This window comes from Chrysemys picta, chromosome 10 (genome assembly GCF_011386835.1).
Source record: "Chrysemys picta bellii isolate R12L10 chromosome 10, ASM1138683v2, whole genome shotgun sequence".
NCBI lineage: Eukaryota > Metazoa > Chordata > Testudines > Emydidae > Chrysemys > Chrysemys picta.
Genome location: NC_088800.1, coordinates 69,208,608 through 69,231,770, shown reverse-complemented (window position 1 = coordinate 69,231,770; position 23,163 = coordinate 69,208,608). Strand labels below are relative to the sequence as shown.

Below are 23,163 nucleotides of genomic sequence, written 5' to 3'. Positions count from 1 at the left end.
CAGCTTGATTTTCAGATCCAAGGGCAACTTCACAGCATTAAGAGTTAAGAAACATTTAACCAGAAAGAGCAAATTTGACACGTAAATCACTGAGAAACAAAAATGTGGCATACCAAGATGCCATCTTTTTAGCTCAGTTGCTTTTGAGAGTAGAAATGTATTTTCAGGAATGGGTTACCCAGAGAACACTACAAACTTCAGGAATCGGTAACGTTTACACTGCCAAAAGTTTAATATTAATCAGCCTTCTGTTACAATGATTTATAAGTCAGGACTATGGTATTTCATGTATAAATGCTAGTATCTGCCGTATATATTAAGCTTAGAGCAAACTACCCGAGTGATCTTCAAATGCCCTCTGAGGATCCAGGGTTAAGAAGGAAGTTTTTCTTAAATTGAGAATATTTTTCTTAAAATTTAAAGTAAGGATTTCATTTGTCAGTTAGAAAAAGCAAGTTAAGTTAAATATAAAGTTCAGATGTTGGAGTTTAAACTTAGTTTAAATGTAAAGTGTCACTCTTTTCAAATAACCAGCATCACATGGACACATTGAAGAAAAGCTCCAAATTCCCTTAACAATAACTTTCTGATTTTACTTCAGATCTGATACTTCATATAGAACCCACTCTGCACCCTCATTAAACTGCTATAAATAAAACATTTAAAAAAATTTCTCCACTCTGATGATTTGTTCTCTTCCATCACAATTTGCCTGTGGTGTTATTAAAATCTATTTCACAACAAAATGTAAATGGAGCTCATGTGCTCAATCAGCACTCCCACCTCACAGGAACAAGTTCTATTTTCAATGATGTTAATTACTTCTCTTAACAGCCCTCCTCCTCTGCATTCACAGCTTTCATTTTAAGTCATGGCAGAAACTTCGGCTGGGGTAACCCATAACTGAGACAGGTAATATTATTGTATTTGTTTCCAGATTGAAACATTTACGTACTGAATGGAACGGAATGCTTTCTGAAAGGCACAAATTTATCAGTTGACAGCAGGAGCCCATGAAACCTTCTTTTCTCTCTCTCGTTTGATCTGTTACTGGAACACGTACGTAAGGTGGTACTGGGGCTAATACTCTCAGTAAGGCTATATCTGCACTACAGCTAGAAGTGTCCGTCCCAGCATGGGCAGACAGACACGCACTAGCTCCGCTCGAGCTAGCATGCTAAAAACAACAATGAAGCCAAGGTAGTATGGGGGGTGGCTCGGGCTAGCTGCCCAAATATGTACCCAAGGAGTTTGGGATGATGTGTACTCAGGCTGCTAGGCTGAGCTGCCACCCACGCTACTCCCCAGCTGCACTGCCATTTTTAGCTCACTAGCTTGAGCAGAGCTAGCATGTGTCTGTCTATCCAGATGTGGAATAGACATTTCCTGGATGGCTGCAATTTAGGGTGACAACAGTTTGTTTACAAAAACACACTGGGTGAAATCATGGCTCCATTGAAGCCAATGAAAGCTTTGCCGCTGACTCCAATGGGGCCAGGATTTATTAACATAAAGGTGAGCCCTACCCATATACACCAGAACCGGACCCACATTAACCACTCAAACCCCTCTCTAGGATGAGCAGAATCTCAACACTGAATCCAAACAGTAGAAGTGTTTAGATTCACATTTCAAAGCCCCAAGTTTGGAAGTAGCCAGGATTTTGGTTCAGGTCCAGGTGTAAATATTATACTATTTCCCAGCACCACTTGCTGACAGAATACAGAGGAAAAAGAAAAAGTGCCCCCCCTCCCACACACACAAAATCATCAATAGGATAAGCAATGTTTAAAAAGCATGTTGCCTCTTTGGGGTACATCTTCAAGGCTCTCAAACATCCATCACTTCAGCCTCCCACAAGGGTCACCTATTCACTCCTTGTCCTGAAACTGGCCTCAGCCTCACTGCTTTATGAATGGGAAGACGGGTGTCTGGCTGCCTCCCAGGAGACTTTTCTTCAATGGGAACCCCTCACCACTACAGTGCTAGCACCACTACAGTGCCAAGAACAGTGTCAATGGGCGGAGGAGTGCTAGCGTGGACAGGGCTCCGATTTCTAAACATGATGTGTCCAACCTTCTTTAGGGCAGGTCTAGACAACACCATAGTGATTAAAGTAATGAAAACCAGTTTACGCTATTGCCACCATCAATAGAACTGCACTGGTGCTAATGTGATGGTTTGAGATTTGTTTTAGAGTCTAGTACAGATATAGCCGAAGAGCTGTATCATCCTGGAGAGTGAAAGGCCAAGAAAAGAAACTAAACTGGTCATCTCCTGCATGACAATGTTAACAGCAATGCCAAGATTGGCACCATAATGACCAATGAGGCAGGAATATTTTGCTTCTCTCAGACCTAGAATACATTCCGCTTTCACATTCAGAATATTTTAGTAGCTAACGTTCTCCAATTTCCACCCTTTTCATAAGGGAGATGAATGCAGATAAGAAACCGGATCCATATTTCTTATAGCCTTCTTCAGTGAGGTGAGGAGAAAACATGTTCTCCCCCTTTGCACATGTCAGGAATATTTTAGTAACTGCCTTAAAGGCAGAGATTTAACATTTTGTATTAGAAGGAATGACCTAATAAAGAGATTTCCAGAATTCTTAGTATAAACAGTAGCTCCTATAGGCCTCCAACAGAGATCAGGGCCCCATTGCTCCAGGCACCACTCATAGAAAAAGACTGTCCCCACTCCCAGAGAGTTTACAATCTAAATGAGACAAAGGTGGGAGAAGAGGATATTTCCTGCTTTACAGATTAGGAGCTAAGCAGAGAGTTGAAACAATTTATCCAGGTCAAACAGTAAGTCTTTGGTAGATCTGGGAATTGAACTTACCCAGTCCAGAGATTCTCTTCCTGTATCATCTTTTATTGATGATTTGCAGGTTTTACTACATCTGAATTCTCTCAGTCATGATGATTTAAATCCAGCATCTTTCTCCAAGGGCTCAAACATATAAGTTTCCATTTTCTCCTCACCACATAGTATAGTCCATACCTCAGAGTTGTAAGATGCTAAAGCATCAGGCTATCCAGGTGAGCGAGGCAAGAACACAAGTCTTTAAAATGAAAGAAAGTGTTTAATGCTGAGCTACAGACATGCCTTTATCCCTGGAGCTGACTGTGGGCCTTAGTGATCTATGTTGTCACTGTAATCAAAAGCGTGATTGCAGCTAGGGTAGGCATACCTGCACTCGCTTTAATCTAGCTAGCATGGTTAAAAACAACAGCGAAGACGTGACGGCATGGGCTGACAACACAAGTACATACCCAGAGTGCCACGTGGGCTTGTACAGAGGGGTCAGTGATGACATTCCACATACACCTCTACCCCGATATAACGTGACCCAATATAACACGAATTCGGATATAACACGGTAAAGCAGCACTCCAGGGGGGCAAGCTGCGTGCTCCAGCAGATCAAAGCAAGTTCAATATAATGCGGTTTCATCTATAACACGGTAAGATTTTTTGGCTCCTGAGGACAGCATTATATCAGGGTAGAGGTGTAGTTTTATTTCCTCTTCATTGAGTCCCATGTCCAATATCCACTTAGTTAATGCCATTTGGCTCCCCTACATACCATCCAATAGAGGGGAGCACCGGGTCAGTATCTGGTAAGCATAGACCTGTTCTGTGCTTACCCACCCTTGTTACTGACTTGCACCTGTCTTGCCATATGAATTGCCTTTACTTTCGTCACTGTACTAGGACATACCGCACTACTTTAGTCTGTATTTTATATTCTCATTTCAATAAAATTACAGCTATAGAGAAGTTACCAAAAAAATGCAAAATTTGGAGAGAGAGACCAATATTATAATTCAATAGGATGAACAGAACAAACATACTATTCTGGTTTCCACGTGGGTCTTTTCACTGTATATTAAAGTACTATGATTAGACAGACATCTAATATTTCTGAGTTAAGTGAGATGAGCCTCTAGCCTGTGAAGATGTTTATTATCTGACATTTTAAGGTTGTGAGACTAATTTTATTTAAAATACAACCTACTGCCAGGCAATATTATAATTATATTATTATAATATAATTCTATTGATACGTCTTATGGGTTTTATTTTACTCTATGTCAGCTTGGTGGAATCAATATATAAGCTCCCTTTTGATTTTATGTATAATTTATTTTTACTGCTACTAATCCTTCACAGCTGTTCAGATATGCAACATCTTTAATAATACTCAGCAATATGGAGACAATTTTTATTAGCTCTTCAGCTTGAGTTAAGCCAAATTGCTAGAAAAGCACATTTGAATGTTGTGCACTTTATCTTCTTTGACCCTGTTAGAGATCCCCAATTCAGTTAGCTCAGCAAGAGAGTAGGGGGCAAGATCCTCAGATGGCATAATTTCAGTGGAGCTATGCTGATTTACACGAGCTGGGGATCTAGCGCTACAAACATGCAGGCATAAATAGTTTATGTCATGTCTCCAAAAATGCACTTACATCTCCACAGATATTAAGCTGCACAACGTATGTATAACACGTTTCTTTCCCAGTCATGACTTACACATGGCAAAGGCCTTTAATGGACAGCCAAGTTCATGGGTCAGACCGGTAGTAACGACACTGAGTTACGGGATATCTTGCAGAGTATAGATGGTTTCAGGGAACTTAGAAGCATGTTGAAGAAGAATGTCCAAGTGATGTTCTGAGAGCCACCATCCCAGGAACAAAGGAAGACACAAAAGAAGATTCTGGAAGTGAACTGCTGGCTAGGTACATGGTATAGGATAGAGAGTTTTGGCTTTGTGGAACATTGGTCCAACTTCTAAGAGGAGATGGGGCTATATTGTTTGGATGGCCTCCAGCTCAGTAGAAGACAGACCAACCTCCTTGTGGACAAGCTGGCTAGAGTAGTCAGGAGGATATTAAACTAATAAAAAAAGGGGAAGGTATAAAGAGGGATGATGTGCAAAGTCACTTAGCACAAAACTGAGATGTTGAGAACAAAATTAATCAAGAACCAAAGGATCTGAAGAGAAGTAGTTGTTCTTGAATTGCCTCTACACCAACACTAGGAGGTAAACAAGAGGAATTGGAATTGCTCATTTATGAGCATTAATTCAATCTAGTTGGTATTACTTAAACCTGGATGATTTGCAGGATTGGAATGTTTAAAAAAAAAAACACAACACCACCACACACATCAATAATTATAACCTATTTAGGAAGGATCAAGTGAGCAAAAGGGGAGGGGAAGTTTCACTCTGTCAAAAAATGGCATTACCTGTTTCCAGGGGCCATTTTCACAAATCTGAAACAATTGAGACATCAGCTATGATGAAGAACTTAATCAGAAAAAAAATGTGAATAAGAATTGAGATAATTTAAGAACACCTTACTAGATGTCCAAAATGCCACAATCAAGGTAGAAGGCTGTGCTGGTTAAAAAACTCACTTGGTTTAAAGGAGAAACGAGGACAGCTATAAAAATTAAATATTTAGAACAGATGGAAGAAAGGGGAAGTTGATAATAATAAATATAAATCAGAAGTTAGGAAGTGTAGAAAATTGATAAGGAAAGCGAAAAGTACACAAAGAGAAATCTATGGCTAGCAGCGTTAAGAACAATGAGCAGGAGGCATTTAAATATATTAGGAACAAAAAGAATTCTGACAATTGTATTGGTCCATTACTAGATAGAAATGGTAGAATTATCAATAATGCAGAAGTGTTGAATAAGTATTTCTATTCTAGATCTGAGGTAAAAACAAATGATATTGTCTCATCATATGGTGATAACACTCTTCCCGTTCCACTTGTATCTTTGGGGAATGTTAAACAAGCTACTGAAGTTAAACATTTTATAAAGAGCAGCCCTGAAACTTATATCCAAGAGTTTTAAAAGATGTTTGATGAGCTTGCTGGACCATTAATGTTCATTTTCAATATGTTCTTGAAGTACTGGGAAGTTCCAGAAGACTGGAAGAAAGCTAATATGCCAATTTTTTATTTTTATAAAGGTACACAAGATGACGTGGATATTTATAGGCCTACCATAGAATATCAGGGTTGGAAGGGACCTCAGGAGGTCATCTAGTCCAACCCCCTGCTCAAAGCAGACCAATTCCCAACTAAATCATCCCAGCCAGGGCTTTGTCAAGCCTGACCTTAAAAACCGCTAAGGAAGGAGATTCCACCACCTCCCTAGGTAACCCATTCCAGTGCTTCACCACCCTCCTAGTGAAAAAGTTTTTCCTAATATCCAACCTAAACCTCCCCAACTGCAACTTGAGACCATTACTCCTTGTTCTGTCATCAGGTACCACTGAGAACAGTCTAGATCCATCCTCTTTGGAACCTCCTTTCAGGTATTTGAAAGCAGCTATCAACCCCCCCCCCCCCATTCTTCTCTTCTGCAGACTAAACAATCCCAGTTCCCTCAGCCTCTCCTCATAAGTCATGTGCTCCAGCCCCCTAATCATTTTTGTTGTCCTCCGCTGGACTCTTTCCAATTTTTCCACATCCTTCTTGTAGTGTGGGGCCCAAAACTGGACACAGTACTCCAGATGAGGCGTCACCAATGTCGAATAGAGGGGAATGATCACGTCCCTCAATCTGCTGGCAATGCCCCTACTTACACAGCCCAAAATGCCATTAGCCTTCTTGGCAACAAGGGCACACTGCTGACTCATATCCAGCTTCTCATCCACTGTAACCCCTAGGTCCTTTTCTGCAGAAAAGCTTCCTAGCCATTCGGTCCCTAGTCCGTAACAGTGCATGGGATTCTTCTGTCCTAAGTGCAGGACTCTGCACTTGTCCTTGTTGAACCTCATCAGGTTTCTTTTGGCCCAATCCTCTAATTTGTCTAGGTCCCTCTGTATCCTATCCCTACCCTCCAGTGTATCTGCCACTCCTCCCAGTTTAGTGTCATCTGCAAACTTGCTGAGAGTGCAGTCCACGCCATCCTCCAGATCATTAATGAAAATTGGCTTAGATCACGTGAAAGATAATGGAGCTTGTCATAACTATAAAGGGAAGGGTAACAGCTCTCCAGTGTACAGTACTATAAAATCCTCCTGGCCAGAGACTCCAAAATCCTTTTCCCTGTAAAGGGTTAAGAAACTCAGGTAACCTGGCTGGCATCTGACCCAAAGGACCAATAAGGGGACAAGATACTTTCAAATCTTGAGGGGGGGGGGAAGGCTTTTGTTTGTGCTCTTTGTTTGGGTTGTGGGTTTGCTCTTGGGACTGAGAGTGACCAGACATCAATCCAGGTTCTCCCCATCTTTCTAAACAAGTCTCTCATATTTCAAACTTGTAAGTAAAAAGCCAGGCAAGGCGTCTTAGTTTTACTTTGTTTTCTCAACTTGTAAATGTACCTTTTACTAGAGTGTTTATCTTTGTTTGCTGTACTTTGAACCTAAGACTAGAGGGGAGTCCTCTGAGCTCTTTAAGTTTGATTACCCTGTAAAGTTATTTTCCATACTGATTTTACAGAGATGATTTTTACCTTTTTCTTTAATTAAAAACCTTCTTTTTAAGAACCGGATTGATTTTTTCCTTGTTTTAGATCCAAGGGGGTTGGATCTGTATTCACCAGGAGTTGGTGGGAGGAAGGAGGGGAATGGTTAATTTCTCCTTGTTTTAAGATCCAAGGGGGTTGGATCTGTATTCACCAGGAGTTGGTGGGAGGAAGGAGGGGAATGGTTAATTTCTCCTTGTTTTAAGATCCAAGGGGATTGGATCTGTATTCACCAGGAGTTGGTGGGAGGAAGGAGGGGAATGGTTAATTTCTCCTTGTTTTAAGATCCAAGGGGGTTGGATCTGTATTCACCAGGAGTTGGTGGGAGGAAGGAGGGGAATGGTTAATTTCTCCTTGTTTTAAGATCCAAGGGGGTTGGATCTCTATTCACCAGGAGTTGGTGGGAGGAAGGAGGGGAATGGTTAATTTCTCCTTGTTTTAAGATCCAAGGGGTTTGGATCTGTATTCACCGTTTCTCAAGGCTTCCCAGGGAAGGGAATCCATTGGGATGGTGGCAGTGAACCAGACCTAAGCTGGTAGTTAAGCTTAGAAGTCTTCATGCAGGCCCCCACATTTTGTACTCTAAAGTTCAAAGTGGGGATACAGCCTTGACAGAGCTGCTGATATGGGACTCGATAAAAAAAGAACTAAAGGAGAGAGTAATGTAATTAATGCAATTCAACACAGGTTTATGGAAAATAGACCCTGTCAAACTAACTTGATTTTTTTTTAAATGAGATAGTAAGTCTATATAGTTAAAGGAACAACATTGATGTAATATACTCCCCAGCAGGAGCGCCAGGCAGGTGGAGCAGGGCAAGCCCCACACCCCAACCCCATTTCCCTGGCAGGAGCCCTGGGAGGACTGCAGGTGGAAGAGGTGGGGAGGGGCCCTCACTTGCTCTGGCCCAGGGTTTCAGAAACCCCTAATCCACCTCTGACCACAGTTGCAAGTAAAAATAACCTTTGTGAATCATAAACCCAGTAGATCAACCCCTGATGTAAAGTAGTTGATCCCAATTCTTTAACCAAATAAGCTCTTTCAAAACAGAGAAGTCTTAACCCTTATGATCTTCATTTCATGTGTAGATTTTAAAATTCATAAGAAAATAAGTTTTATTTGCACATTATATCTATTTGGTATTTAGCCAGAAGCAACATTTCTCCAGCTCCCTGTGATATAGCTTTCCCTCTTATCTGAGAGGTTCATCTTTCTCTCCCCACTGCCACTGCTTTGTGTGGGCCCCCCATTTCAGTCTGGGGTTGAAACCTGACCCAGAATACTTGCTAGGCCACTGAAGCCTATATACTGGAATTCAAGTGATTCTGTTTCTGCTCCATTAGACTCTACCCAAATCCAGTCCTGAAGCCACTATGTTATTTAAAATAGGTCCTTTACAGAAGTAAATGGAAGTGTATATTCATTTCAAACATTCACAATATTGTCCCTGGAGACTGGGGCACTATATAAAAGTTGCAGCAGGACTATAGCCAGCAATAGCTAGAGCTTCAAAGGAAAAAAAAAAAGAAGAAGAAGAAAAGACAAAGAAAAGAAGGAGCCTCCCTTTCATTCAAGGAGTTGTAATGAGGCAGGAATATGAAATTTACCCTCCCCATGCCAGCCTCAGTGTCCTCAAAACCTAACTGATTAATCTTCTGCACAATGCTTAGTTTTCATTATGGAGTAATTTAAGCAAGCAATAACAACTGAGTACAACACCTTGTACATCTAATTGATCAGCCAACTAATGTATTCAAGAAGAGCATGCTAACACCACACTTGAGGACAGAATTCAATTCTTTTAACTTTTCTGCTACATACATAACACTATTTGTGATAAACATTTTTCACTGAAAAAGGTGACTAGGGAAATTACACTGAATATTAACAAAAAGTGACGGTTTTTCAACTTTAGAACAAATAAAATGTCAGGCCTGTTCATTACAAATTTTACAAAAACTGTATGATACAGTAATGGGGGATAGGCTTCAGCAATTCCAGTTTTAAGAAAAATCAAGATAATGAATTCTATTTATTCTTTGGTAAATATTCTCAATATAGTCAATTTGAAAATCAGAAGTATTATTCATAGGAATGGGGTATTTTTCATAGAGCTATTAGAAAGTTTAACAAATGTTGTAGGGTGAAAACCAACTATTATTTGTCTACAGAATCAAACTTTTTAATCAAAGGGTTTTTACCCCATTAAGTTAAATTTTGCTTCTAGCTTTAACCCTCTCTACTCCCCTCTCTACCTTTAGATTAGCAGGAAACAGTTCCAGAATCAAAGCACTCTTCTCTTAATGCAGTTACTGTGTAACTTGTATGAACAATTAAAGGGGTTACATGCACACTTGGAGATGAACAGACACGCATCTTTAAATCCATGTAGTACATTGAGTGCACTAAAGTGTAATGGTGTCATGTATAAATTGTAACCTCTTGAACCCTAGATTAAAAAAAAAAGTGTGACTTTATGAGGTTTGTGGTTTATCCTCAACATACTGTTTGACTACCACAAAACCACCAAACAAAGTTACCTACACGCTACCTCTTTGCCACTCTATTCAGATCATGGTCCATCAACAGCAGTGGTACAAACGTGAACTAGTCTAACTTGGCACAAACCAAACTTTTAGGCCAGATTCTTAGCTTGTGTAAATTGGTGTAGCACTATTGACTTCAATAAAGCTACAGTAATTTACACCAGTTGAGAATCTGGCCCTGCCTCACCAGTTCCGTACTTGTGTTGTTATATAATTCTGCCTCTGCATCAACCATAAAAGAGGAAGACTCAAGGTTAATGTGCCAATAGACTGCACATATAGTGCACTCACTACTCTGTGTTTCAGTCTTCACTATCTTAATTCATTACCAGAACTAAGTACATTGCAAAGTTATTTTCCCTAGCTCTTGTGGTTCAGAATAGTTTCCAAAACTGACGTGTCTAGTCTGTGCATTTCACAGCAAGATAAACGAGCTACCATATCTTGTGATAACATCATGTACCCCAAACACACTGCCATCATAAGCCTGAGCATTTCTCTATCTCCAGTATGATTTGTATATTTTGTCCTTGTCCTTGCAAGTGTCAATTACCTTCTTGCTTTTTTTTTTCTTCACCGCTCTGTTATCCTCGCCACAAGCGCATCGCAGTATTATCAGCCACCACTGTCAGTTGGCCAATAAAGCACTCAGTGAAATTTTCCATTCATCCTTCTCTGGGTTGCAGAAGGAAGTGTGTATCATTTGACAACATAATTCAGTGTCAAAAGGGCTCGTATGCTACAGCAGCTCAACTTGCACTGTCCCATAACCACCGCCTTAAATATGAATCATTGCTTTCATCATGCAGCTGAACAGTCATTCATTCCACGGTGCATATCATAGTCAAGCCACAAAAAGCATGCTCCCATACCAGCAAGGGGCTGACTAAAACCTTACCAAACAGATGTTCCATCTGGGATTTTCTAAGGGGCCAAAGAAAGTTGAGCACCAAACTCACCTAGAATTCCACTGAAAGCCAAACTTCCTTAACCACCTTTGAAACCCTCAGCTTACTTCTCTAACTCACAGGCTTTAGCCTGCACATAGCCATGCATGGTGATCATACCCGCTGTCCCATGACCACATGATACGCCTACTGAGACACATTGGGTGAGAAGGTATCAGCCTCTGTGTATTTGTGGACGTGCATTAGAGGCTTAACTACCTTTGTGTCTTTTCAATAGAATTAAAATGTTGCGCCATTGTTGACACAACAAACTGGCCATCAACAAATTTAAGCTTGAAATAAGATGAAGGTTTCTAACCATCAGAGGAGTAAAGTTCTGAAACAGCCTTCGAAGGGGAGCTGTGGGAGCAAAAAAACACCTAGCTGGCTTCAAGACTGAATTTGATAAGTTTATGGAGGAGATGGTCTGATGGGACTGCCTACAATGGTATATAGCCAATCTGTGACTGCTAGTAGCAAACATTCCCCAATGGCCAGTGATGGGACACTAGATGGGGAACGCGCTGAGTTATTACAGAGAATTCTTTCCTGGTGTCTGGCTATTGCCAAAATTCACAGGACCCAACTGACCACCATATTTGGGGTTGGGAAGAAATTTTCCTCCAGGTTAGATTGGCAGAGACCCTAGTGGCTTTTTTGCCTTCCTCTGCAGCATGGGGCATGGGTCACTTACAGGTTTAAATTAGTGGATTCTCTAACTTGAAGTCTTTAAATAATGATTTGAGGACTTCAATAACTCAGCCAGCAGTTATGGGTCTATTACAGTAGTGGGTGAGCAAGGTTCCGTGGCCTGCAGTGTGCAGGCGGTCAGACTAGATGATCCCTTCTAAAAACTCCCTGCAAAAGTATCTGACAATTGTCATCAGAAAAAAGTCTTTAACCAAATAACTATACTTTGTTGGTGATAAAGATTCTGAGTGTTAATAAAATTAGTTGCAAGAGGTCAATCGTTAGCATTTATCATGTTCATATTTAGCATTGTTTTAATGCTCAGACTGTACTGTTATTATGTTGCTGCACACATAGGGAAACTATCTTAAGTGTCATTGTTTTGGGGAACAACTAAGGAGAAAACTATGGTATTATGAACTGCAGGGTACGGACCTTCACACATAGACTTTGGTTCCAGAACTAGGATTACCCGGCGTGCTTAAAGGAGGGGTTTGAAATCCAAGGTTTTGATATTGATCCGTTTCTGCTGTGGATGGGCAACCTTCTCCCTATGCAGCAGCTCTGCTAATGCACATTACACCTGACCAGTTTGACAGCACATTGTAATGGGGATTATCCACAGACAGGCTCTGCAGACTTTACAGGAAGCTTTTTGATGCATGTCTCTTCCTTGCATCATTAAACCTATAATAGGATTTCACCAATTTTTTGTTTAAGGTCTAAACACATTAGTATTTATCCACAGACAAAATGCTCCAGAGAGGAGTTTGGCATTTTCTTCAGCAAGCGGCTCCTGTTGTAGCTCTTATTTTGGCATACCTTCCTTCCAGAAGAGGGCTAATTGTCTGAATGGAATAATCCATTTGGACATTTGGTAATGCTGCTGCTCTCAGATGCCAGCAGAACAGGATATCAAAGACAGACTAAAGTACCTCTCGTGTCTGTTCTAAAACACTGGCTTGTTCATGGCAATACACTGGTTTAAATAATAATCCTACAACCTACAACAAATTTGGTGTCTGTGGCTGTAGGATCAAACAGCAGAAGGGCAGGTTCTCTGACCAGTTGTCAAATATGTGAGGGATTGTCATCCTCTACTGAACCTTATCAACAATTTCACAAGCTCCGACACAAGAGTCTGTTGACTCACTTCAGAGATAGAATTAAATGGATTTTTCTCATGAGAAGTTAGTACCAGTCTGATGTTGCGTTTTTTGGCCTTCAACAAGGATTGAGAGAGATTCTTCCGGCCCAGTTTTAAGAGGTGAGGTGCATCCACAACTTCTGGTGAAGTCAACAAGGGCTGTTCATGCTTAGCAGCTCTGGGGAAAAAAAAAAAAATCAGGTCCATCCATGTGTCTGTTAGTGCCTCCTGCAGTGCATGTGTCTTCATATAGTAGTCTCCACTTAGGTGGAGATCACTTAACTCTATCGCCTGCTTATGTGGACAGGAATCTTACAGTCCCAGACCAGTTTAACTGGACATCATGCATTGTTACTCCAATTCATCTGATAGCACTCACTAACAAACTGAGACCAAGCACTGCCAAATTCACAATGTAAACCAACAGAAAGAGGGAGAACTTTTTTCCTCCAGTTATAGTAGTGTTAATTGTAAAGCTAGTAATTAAAGTTTCAAGTAAAAGTGTCATAATTAAGTTGATGATTTACTTTGCCTAAACTACACAGATAATGAAACCATAACATTTACATGGGGCTTTCATTAATAACTGGCAGCTGGTCAAAGCTGCTGTGGACTTAAGCCTGGTCTACTTAAGTTATACCACAGTAGACGTGGTATAACTATGCTGGTCAGGGGTGTGATGTTTTTACCAAAGGAGTGATAGCAGTACAACCATTGATGTAAGCAGTTATCCTCACTTGTATTTCCATAGTACCCAGTCATGGACTGGACCCAGTTATGCTAGGGACTAGACAGACACAGAACAAAAAGACAGTCCCTCTCCCAAGAAGCTTAGGCCTCATCTACATTTAAGTTTTACTGGCATAGCTACAGCTGTTAGGAGTGTGAAAAAAAAGTCACACCCCTGACCAGCATAGCTAAGCCAGCAAAAGCCCTAGTGTAGATGCAGTTGTACTGGCAAAAATTCCCTTAGCTTATTTCATTCAGAGAACTGGTATAAAAGAACTTTTGCTGGTCTAAGATGTATCTCCAGCTAGCATAGCTATACTGGTAAACCCTTTTAGTGTAGACAAGGCCGTCATTATATCAGTGTAACTGTGGTCACACTAGGGAGAGAGATGTATTGTTTACTGATACCAGTGCAATACAACCTGTGCATGTAGTTACACATGAGAATAGTCTTGAGGAGTAGAGTAGGACTACTTACATGAGTAATGCATATGCATCAGTCTTTGCAGAATTAGTTTTCCCATTTCTAAATAGTAGTTATGCCAGTTCCCAGGATCAACTTTATCTAGAGCAAAGACAATGAGTTTACTGAATTTGAAACAGTTTAATTTTAAAGTCTCGCTCTCTCTCTCTCATTTTCCTCCCCATGGCTACAGCATGCCTCCATGACATTTCTAACTCCGGAAAGGCAAGTGTTTCATTTCTATCAAACCTCGGTCTCAGAAGCTTGCTGGGCATTCAACCCTCAGATATGCAGCAAAAGTTCTTCAAGAGCTCCCTGTCCCCCAACACAGACAATATTGATTTTGGTGCAAGGTAATAAGAAACTTTTCCACATTTTCCTCAGAACACTGTTTTTGTTTTTTGTTTCTGCCATGCTATGAGGAGGATAGGTGCGGATGGGTTATCATCACGCTGTCTGAAATATTTCAAACTGCTGGATGGTGCTACTTCAGCATATTTTTAATAACTGTAGCTGGCAGGGAATGGTGCCAGAGTCTTCAGTTTTTAGAACAGCCAGGTTTCTGTCTCTGCCCACAGTTGTTGCTGACTGGCAAGAAGGCTTCAAGAAGAATAAGAGCTTTGCTAGACTCTCTACAATACATTTTTCCCCCCAAGTGAGAGATTGCCACTTAACAATGGTTCCCTGCCAGCCCAGGACTTGATTTGCAGGTTGTGTGTGTCCCTGCTATACTTCTAAACGCCTTCTTAAAACCCAAGAACTTATAAAGCAAGAAAGTGAACAAAGAAATCCTTTTATGAATACAGGACAACTAATGGTTCAAGTATGTTTCCTTAATACATGACCGAATAATAAGTTTGTTCATAAATAACTTTGCAGTTAAACAGCACTGTTTCACCCAACTGAAGATACCAAAAAGTGTTCCAATAGCAAAAGGTAGCATGAGCATTCCCATCCTAAGTCCCTGTATTAAGATGCTTCCCAAACTTTCACCATTTAGGATGAAATTTCCTGTGCTTGGTCTCTGTCTGAAGACAACTTTCTAGGAAGTTTGGGAACTCATGTGGGAGGATCAACCATTTGCCTGGGGGGGCGGGGTATTGGCTGGTTTTGTGTTTGTTTTTAAATATAGCATTAGAGCACAAATGACAAGGTGGGAAATGGCAATGGCTGTGTCCTTGACACATTTCAAATAGCTAGACTGTAACATCACAGCCTACCTTGAATGGAGGTCAGCATGTAACTGCACCACCTCAGCAGAGGACCAAAGAAGAAACAGTGACTCCAAGTCATAATTTCACCCCAGCTTGTCCCATGCCCTGCAAGAGGAAGAAATTACTTCACTCCTTCTGGTCAGCAAATTACTCCTGTCCATATGGCCAAACAGCTAATCCAGTCAGCGAGTGGGGGAGGGACAATGCCAGAGCTCCTTCTACTCCCCATTCCTCCCTGCCTACTTGTGCATGGGGGTAGGAATTAAACAAATAGTGCCAGCTGCCACAATCTGGGCTACCCTTACTCCAGCAATCACTCTTTCTTCCTTACACCCCTGCAAAGCTCTGTAAGGACTGTGACAACCTAATTCTCGTGAGTATTGTGGTGAGACCTGGCTTTGCTCTGATTGACTTAGGACTGCAGGCAGCACGCTTTCATAGAGCCATAGGCATCACTGGGGCTCTGTATGGGCACAGGGATCTGCCTTTAGTCATCTATCATGTACACAACACTTTTCTCCAACCAGCAGCATAGCCTCTCTTAGATGCAGTTTAAGGGGTGGGGCCCATGAACTATAAAGCTAACTGGGGACTCATCCTTCCAAGTATTTACTCACATGAGCAGTCCCACTGAGTTCAATATGAGTAGAGTTACACATGCAGTAAGTGTTTGCAGGATGTACTGTCATATTTAGTCTGTAGTCTACTGCGTAAGAACCGTTAACGGTGTATATGGAGTAATAATAGAAAAATTGACATTTCTATTATTAATCATGTAATTAAGGATGGGGACATAATGCACAAGTGGGCAGAGTAAAGGTTATATGTCCAAACTTAACTTTGTCATTGCCTGACTTTTAAATGCTTAACTTCAACACTCATGCACCAAGGTGCTGGGGTTTTTGAAAGAACAATATATTTATCTCCCTTGAACACTTTACAACCACGGACAATTCCAAGTTTTCCTCTAGGGAGTGACAAGCCCTTTGACATCTCCAAAGTGCAAAGAATAAACTGTCATCACAGCTATCGGATAGGAGAAAAGCTGCAGTCTGGGAGGCAAAACAGGAACTCACCAAAAAAAATTATAAAAAAAGTCTTAGCTGTCATAGGCTAAGTGTCACCTTCACAGGACGCACTTTAAAGGCCACCCTCAAGCAACTTGCTAATTTGACACAACTTTTACTGCTATAATGGCACAGCAAGTCTCCTATTGGTAGACACACAAAAAGAATGCAACTTCATCTGTTTTCTTGAAAGGCTTCATCACAAGACAATATAGGAGAATGAAAATATTCATTTTCAACAAACAACTGGCACCAAGGAACTGTAGTGGCTATTTCAGCAAATAGTGGATACTCCAAGTTGAAGGATGAATTTCATCTTCTCAGCCACCACCCTTCCCTTGCACAGAACTGAATTACCCGGATTTAGCAAGGATTTCACTCAGAGTGGGAAGAACTGCAGATAGCTATCTTTCCTAGCCTTCCTGTTTCACTTAGATAGCAGTTTCACTCTTAGACCCATAGACACACAATATTGGCTTTTTCCAAGATGCACCTGCATATCTGAGACTGGAATAGGACAGCCCTTAAACCTGAAATACTTAGGATAATAGCATAATTTTTGGATTGCACAACTGTGTTTCCTTTAGATTAAAATAATTAATTACTGCCCTCCTATTGTCCTTAAGATGTGTCATGGGGTGGCCCCCTGTGTCTCTCACCTTAGGTACACACCACACTCCTCCAGGCCACCTTCATCATTTCTGGGGAGAAAGGCAGGACAAATAGAAGGCAGAACTGGATGTTACTTCTGCTAGGTTCTCCCTCTCCACCCCCTACCTCTTCCTGGGCTTCCTTCCTATTTATCTGCTCCCAGTTGCTGGGGTTGCTTCTCCCTCTAATTAGCCCTTCAGCTGTGGCTCTTCTCATTAGTTGGTCCTCTATTTAGGTCCCACTTAACCCACGTTGGTGGGGATTTGAGTGACAGGGTATCAAGTCCTGTCACAGATCCCACTTCAAAGATTTACTGTCTTCCTATTAAACAAATCAAGTACTAGCTTTCCAATTACTTATTAGGGGCAAGCAAATGCCTCACTGACCTAACAGCTGGCTCCAGTTCTAAGTTAAGCAGATCAGTTGGGCATTTCCCCCCCCCCCATAAAACTCTAGAATGAGGAGGTGCCTCTGAATTGAACTTGGAAAGGATATACAGCAGAAAAGCCTCTTTAAAGGTGTATAGCTGATTGCTGAAAAAATACCTGCATAGGACCAGGGGCCAGGAAAGCTATGGTTGCATTATAATATAATCTTTCCCATGAGAAATGTAGATCTACTTAAGCTCCCCAACCCAAGACTGCTCTAAAAGTGTCCTATAAGCAGATGTCCTATATCCATCCTTTGCCCCTGGAAAAAGGGGGGGGGGGAAGAAACCCTTACAGGACTGTACTGTATTCCTATATTCTTTCCCTTCCTGCTGAAGAGAAGTGAAAATATAGTATGACATGCATCCATTAAAAACTACATCACTTCAAATGAGCAGAGCAAAGGTCTGAAAAGAACTGTTCATTCACAGGTACCACAGTTATTTAAGAAAAATCCACACTGGGGAGGGATGGTTCTTATCCAGTTAAGAATAACTTGGGCCTCAATCCTGCAACTGCACATATGCAGGTAGATTCTGGGGCCTGCACACAGCCCCATTGACTCTTTAAAATGTTTTCTGATGTTTGGTTTTGTTACCACCTATTTAACTGCAAACTTCTGACAAAGAGCAAAGACCAAGGGAGGTGGGGATCTTATCAAGGCAGAGGTAAGAGTGGAACCACTCAGTGCCAGGTGGGAGGATGCTTTTTGAGGTTTTATGCTATGGGTTTATTAGTAATAGGGTTGTTTACCCAGATTTTGTATGATTTTCTGTTTTCAGTTTCATGCCCTGAGTTTAGTTTAAATAAGCAATTCAGAAGGAGCTGCCCATCTTCTGTCTCTTGGCTGGCCATTTGGCTAGTATTTTTATTGGTGCTTTACACAATCAAAGTGGTTACAGGGAAACTCAGGGTGAAGTTTCTTTTTGCAGGATTAAAACCTGCACTTGCGGTGCAAGGTGGTAACGCTTGCTTCTCTTTTCTTTGGTAATAGACTTACCTCTCTGCCCCTTAAGCTGTAAACCTGAGGCCAAGAAGATGGTGTCTGAAGTTGAATTCAACTCCAAGTTCCCAGAGAGCAGATGGGTTGTATGGAGGATTCTGGGAAGTGAGATGAGGGTAACTTTTTACATTTGTTTCTATTCATGTCAGGAATATTTTACACTCCCCTCCACTTTCCCATCATGCTGTACTGGTTTGGGTTTTTGTGTAACCAATCCATGCAGACATACTGGATAAGATTAATGCTGACTTCCCCACCAGTGGATGGGATAAGAACATAAATACACCTCTACCCCGATATAATGCGACCTGATATAACACGAATTCTGATATAACGTGGTAAAGCAGTGCTCCGGGAGGGGGGGGGGCTGCGCACTCCGGCGTATCAAAGCAAGTGCGATATAACGCGGTTTCACCTATAACATGGTAAGATTTTTTGGCTCCCGAGGACAGCGTTATATCGAAGTAGAGGTGTATGTATGCATACCAAGTCATTTATTTTAGTCCAAACAAAATAGTGGGAAAGTTATATTCAAGGAGAAGGTTTAATCAGCAAACACAAGAGATGGGACTGCAAGTCCGAGGCCCCAGTTCAGCAAAAGAATCAATGGGATTTGAGTGCATAAGTCTCTGCCTATTCCATGAGCAACTGAAGCATGTGCTTAAGTGCCTTGCTGAATCAGGACCCAAGTAAGTTTTCTCATTTGTAAAAGCAGACCGTGAAGGGAGGAAGTCATGGCTTTGGAAATCTTGTGTGTGTTAGCAGGATAGATTATGACTTGGACAACACATGTAGATAAGGACCCCCTTACAGCCTTGCAGATGCTGCCAGGACCTCCTCAAGTCCAAGTGCACAGAACTAAGCCCACTTACTCCCCACCAGAGTCAGCCAGGTACATGGAGAGCAAGGAATAGGTGGAGAGTTGGTTCTGGCCTTCAGAGGTGGAGGCCAGCAGCAAATCATACCCCTGGAGCAAGGGGAGAGCCAAGACAGCATTGTATTTCAAAGATGGCTGAAATACAATGCTTGCCAGGGCTACCACTAAGGGAAGGGAGCTTTCACAGCACCTGTTGGTAGGATTGTACCTAAAGACACAATCCAGACCACAATAAATTTAACAGTGTGGGGCTGATCCTGGGGCACAAGAAATACAGAACTCCCGTTCTTTCTTTCAGAACAGAATGCTTCATTTGACTTAATCTTTCAGACCTTCCTCTCCTACACCTCCTTCGTCTCTCAAATTGCCAAGAGGAAAGAAGCATTGCAAAAAATAAAGGGAGACTCAAATGCCATCAGATTCATTCTGATATACTTTCTATTGACAGTCTCAAGACCAGCGACTGGGTAGGTTGTAAAATAATTGGTGCAGTATCAGAAAGTAACTTAAGCGCTACCTACTGCATTATGGGCTCAAAATTCTTTCCTCTGGACTCAGTCAGAATTGAAGCTGGAAGTTCTGGCAACTTCTGAATATTCTGTCAAAGCCATTGGAAACACAAACTATGCATTTATAAGAGACAGGGAGTAAACCCCAGGGGGATTTGAGCCACACAGTATGCGGTAAAACCTTTTACTCCTTGAATAGTTCCTACATTATTTCCTGAAGAGTATGATCTGGAAGGACAAAAATCCCACAGAAATACAATAAAGAAAAACCAATCCCAGTTTGCAGCTTTCTCTGCATCAATTTCCATTATCATTAAAATGGAAATCTCAACTGTTTTCACAGTGTATCTTTCTATACACGAATGGCTGAAGCATGCTATGGTGATTTATATTCTAGTAGCATCTGGAGACACCTCCATCCCACGACCAAGACCAGACCTCATGATGCCAAGTGAGACGATAACTCCTGCTCCAAAAAGCTTACAGTCTAGATGCACGATACAGGGAAAGGGTAGGAAGGGAAACAGAAGCACAAGGTCAAAGAGCAGGTTAAGGATAAGAACCCAGGTCTCAATTCCCAGTCCAGTGCTCTAGACAGTAGACCATACTGCCTCCCTCTTCTACCAGGGTCTTGTTCCATAGATTATAGATAAAGCGATTACTTCTGAAAACCAGCAAAACAACCTATAGTTCTGGATACATACACACATCCTATTGAAAGGGGCAGGGTCTCTCCTTTTTAAATGTAAGCCCGTTGAGTTCACGTATGCTTTCCACTTCAGCTGTTCCTATTCTTACTTGGGTTCGCTATTAAAAGGAAATGGAGAAATTAACATCTCGGATTTCCCGCAACACAAGTGTGTTTTAAATGCACCATTTGTACAAACTGCTACAGACTTATGTCAATAGGTGAAATCCTGACCCCACTGAAGACAATGGAAAAATCCCCCCCCCCTCATCAACTTCAGTGGGGTGAGGATTTCACTCGATATTTTTACTAATGGAACAAGGGTCTTCTCAATTGCTCTCGCTTCAGCAAAACTGCCCTGCAGCTGGACTATAGAATGAGAATTCAATGCTTTTCCATGGTTGTCAAATCAATGCCTCTCCAGAACTGAGGAGAGCCAATTCTAAACCCAGGAGAGTAGAACTGCACTTTGATAGGAAGCAAATTTCATTCTCTATCTGGACAAATTCCCAGCCTTGAGAATGTGTCTAATTTTAATTTGCTACACACAGATAATTTACTTCATATTGAAGCTGCTGTAGTTTAAAGTTTATCATATTCATAACTAAATGAGCCACCAGACATCACTGTTCTAATGTTTGATTTGTACAAGTTTTCTTTGTGTTTTTACAGAGAACTGAGTCAGAGAAAAATCTTTGGCCAGTCCCCAGAACATGTACACAGAAGAAGGGATCTCCATAATTCTTCACAGCTTGCCAGTTTAAAAAGGCAAAGGGTCAGCAGAGAGTGGTCTATTTTTCTGAAATCAATATAGGGTGGCAGCGCTCTTCTGTTCCAACATTGCTCCACAATGGTTGCATTTAAAGATTGGCCAGATTCCTCCCACCACTCCAAGAAGCCTCAGGTATTTGCAAACCAGAGACCCCACCACTGTGCATATAATGTAAGAATTCAGATACTTGAGGCTCTATTTGTTGATATGAGCTTGTTTTTCCATGTACTTTCCTGAAAGCACTTACAATCATGCCATCTCAGACTGAGATCCTGGTAGAGTCACAAACTGAGCAAGGCCTACCTGGGTCTGTGCGCAGAGGAGAGACACTCAAAGCACAAGGAGTTGTGCTGGGTGAATAGATGGTACTCTTTCCTCTGAGTCACCCTGGGTCAATGCCCACAAATAGTATAATGGGACACTATACTCTTTAAGATGGCAACTCTCAGGTGAGATGAAACACCAAGGGTTTCTGGCCACTTTATAGTCATTAACTTACCCAATGCACTTTTTGGAAATTTTAACCCTACTTTTCTGTGCAAATTCCAGCTTGGTTTAATTACATTCTACCTAAATTCCCTTATAGTTTTAACTGTCCCTGGCTTTCTTCTTCTCTTCCTGGCCTGTACTGTTGCTGTCCCCTATTAAACATCTCCTCTATGCCAGCTACTAGATTGGGGGAAAGTGGAGGAGGGTGCATTTCAGTGGTGTCCCCCATATATCCTCTATTTACTTCACAGGATTGTTGCAAGCGTTAGTTATTTGCAAGGCATTAAAACATTGGGTGAGACGTATGATAGAAAAGGGACATCACTGCTAGTTCTGAGAATGACATGGCAGTACAAAATATGTTCAGCCACATGTGGCAATACTACCTGCTGGAGCAAGTACTCCACCAAATCACAGTAGGCCATGAAAGTGCGTAAATAGTAGGATTGTTGCAATTTCCCCCTCAAACTTAAACCAATCTACTGTTCACGCCTCCCAGGGATAAAGGGGTGGGGAGGAAAAGAGAACAACACAAAAAGACAGCTGAAAAAATACTACACAGGTGTTTCAAAATTAAATGCAAAAACCACATAATATGCAATGCACTTGTGAGCATATTTAGTCTTCAAATGATTCCACAATAAAAAGCTTGCAGTTTTGTAAGTAAAACTTAGTTCCACAATAATCATGTCCCCAGTCTACAATCTAGTTTTCCAACAAAAGGGTGGTTATTTGTAGTAGTTTGAACAAGGTGCAGTTACTTAGAGTTTGAAAAGTTCAGAGTGACTGATTAGTGTTAAAAGTTGAAAGGCTTACCAGCTCTCCTTAGGCTTCCTTCAGACAGCCCTGCTCAGGTTCCTTCCTCAGGTTTCTCTAGGCCTCGTCCTGGCCTTTTATCCAGCTACAGCCCCGACCCAGGCTCCTTCCTCCACTCATCATAAAGAGACACCATAACTCCCTTCATTTTCAACCACAAGCAGCCTTTTTATAACCTACCCCCTTTTCCCACAGTCACCTGACCCTTTTGAGAACTACAATTCCCAGAATGCCTATACCAAAAAGGGCCAGTATAGCACTGGGACATACTGGGTCAAACCAGCCATTTTAAAGGGGCAGCACATCCCTGTCACAATGTAATCTGAGATATGATGAAAGGCACTAAATACTGTAGGAGCAAAATTTCATTGGTCTGAATTCAGGTAATAGAATTGTGCAAGTTAGACATTAAAAATGAGGGGGAAGCAGATGCCTCTTCACCTGTCTGAAATTATTTTGTTTGTTATGGAGGCAATTTTATGAGCATATCAAATGTATTGCTTTCATGCATATGTATGCTATTATTTTGCATGAGATTTTCATATAGAACATGTAAATTGAGCCTTACATTTACTGCTGATCTGGGGGCAAGGTGGGGAACTATAAGGGATATTTCTTCTTTTGTGAATT

The 23,163-nt window shown here is 41.4% G+C and overlaps 1 protein-coding gene and 1 long non-coding RNA gene across 4 annotated transcripts in view; one reads left to right on the top strand and one right to left on the bottom strand.

Annotated features, from left to right (window-relative positions):
• The window catches only part of LOC135973854 (uncharacterized), a 136,299-nt gene extending 113,580 nt beyond the window's left edge, over positions 1-22,719 (bottom strand). The window contains exons 1-4 of one of the 3 annotated variants that reach the window (XR_010590889.1): positions 22,534-22,719; positions 15,240-15,338; positions 14,035-14,121; positions 12,834-13,005 (exon numbers count right to left, since the gene is read on the bottom strand). This is a non-coding gene — a long non-coding RNA (uncharacterized LOC135973854). Of the gene's footprint in view, positions 1-12,833; positions 13,006-14,034; positions 14,122-15,239; positions 15,339-16,959; positions 17,086-22,533 lie in introns of those variants that run through there. The other 2 variants (XR_010590888.1, XR_010590890.1) reach the window with 2 other exon arrangements.
• The window catches only part of LOC135973815 (uncharacterized), a 1,510,190-nt gene that overhangs the window by 218,112 nt on the left and 1,268,915 nt on the right, over positions 1-23,163 (top strand). The gene's annotated exons all lie outside the window — the stretch shown is intronic.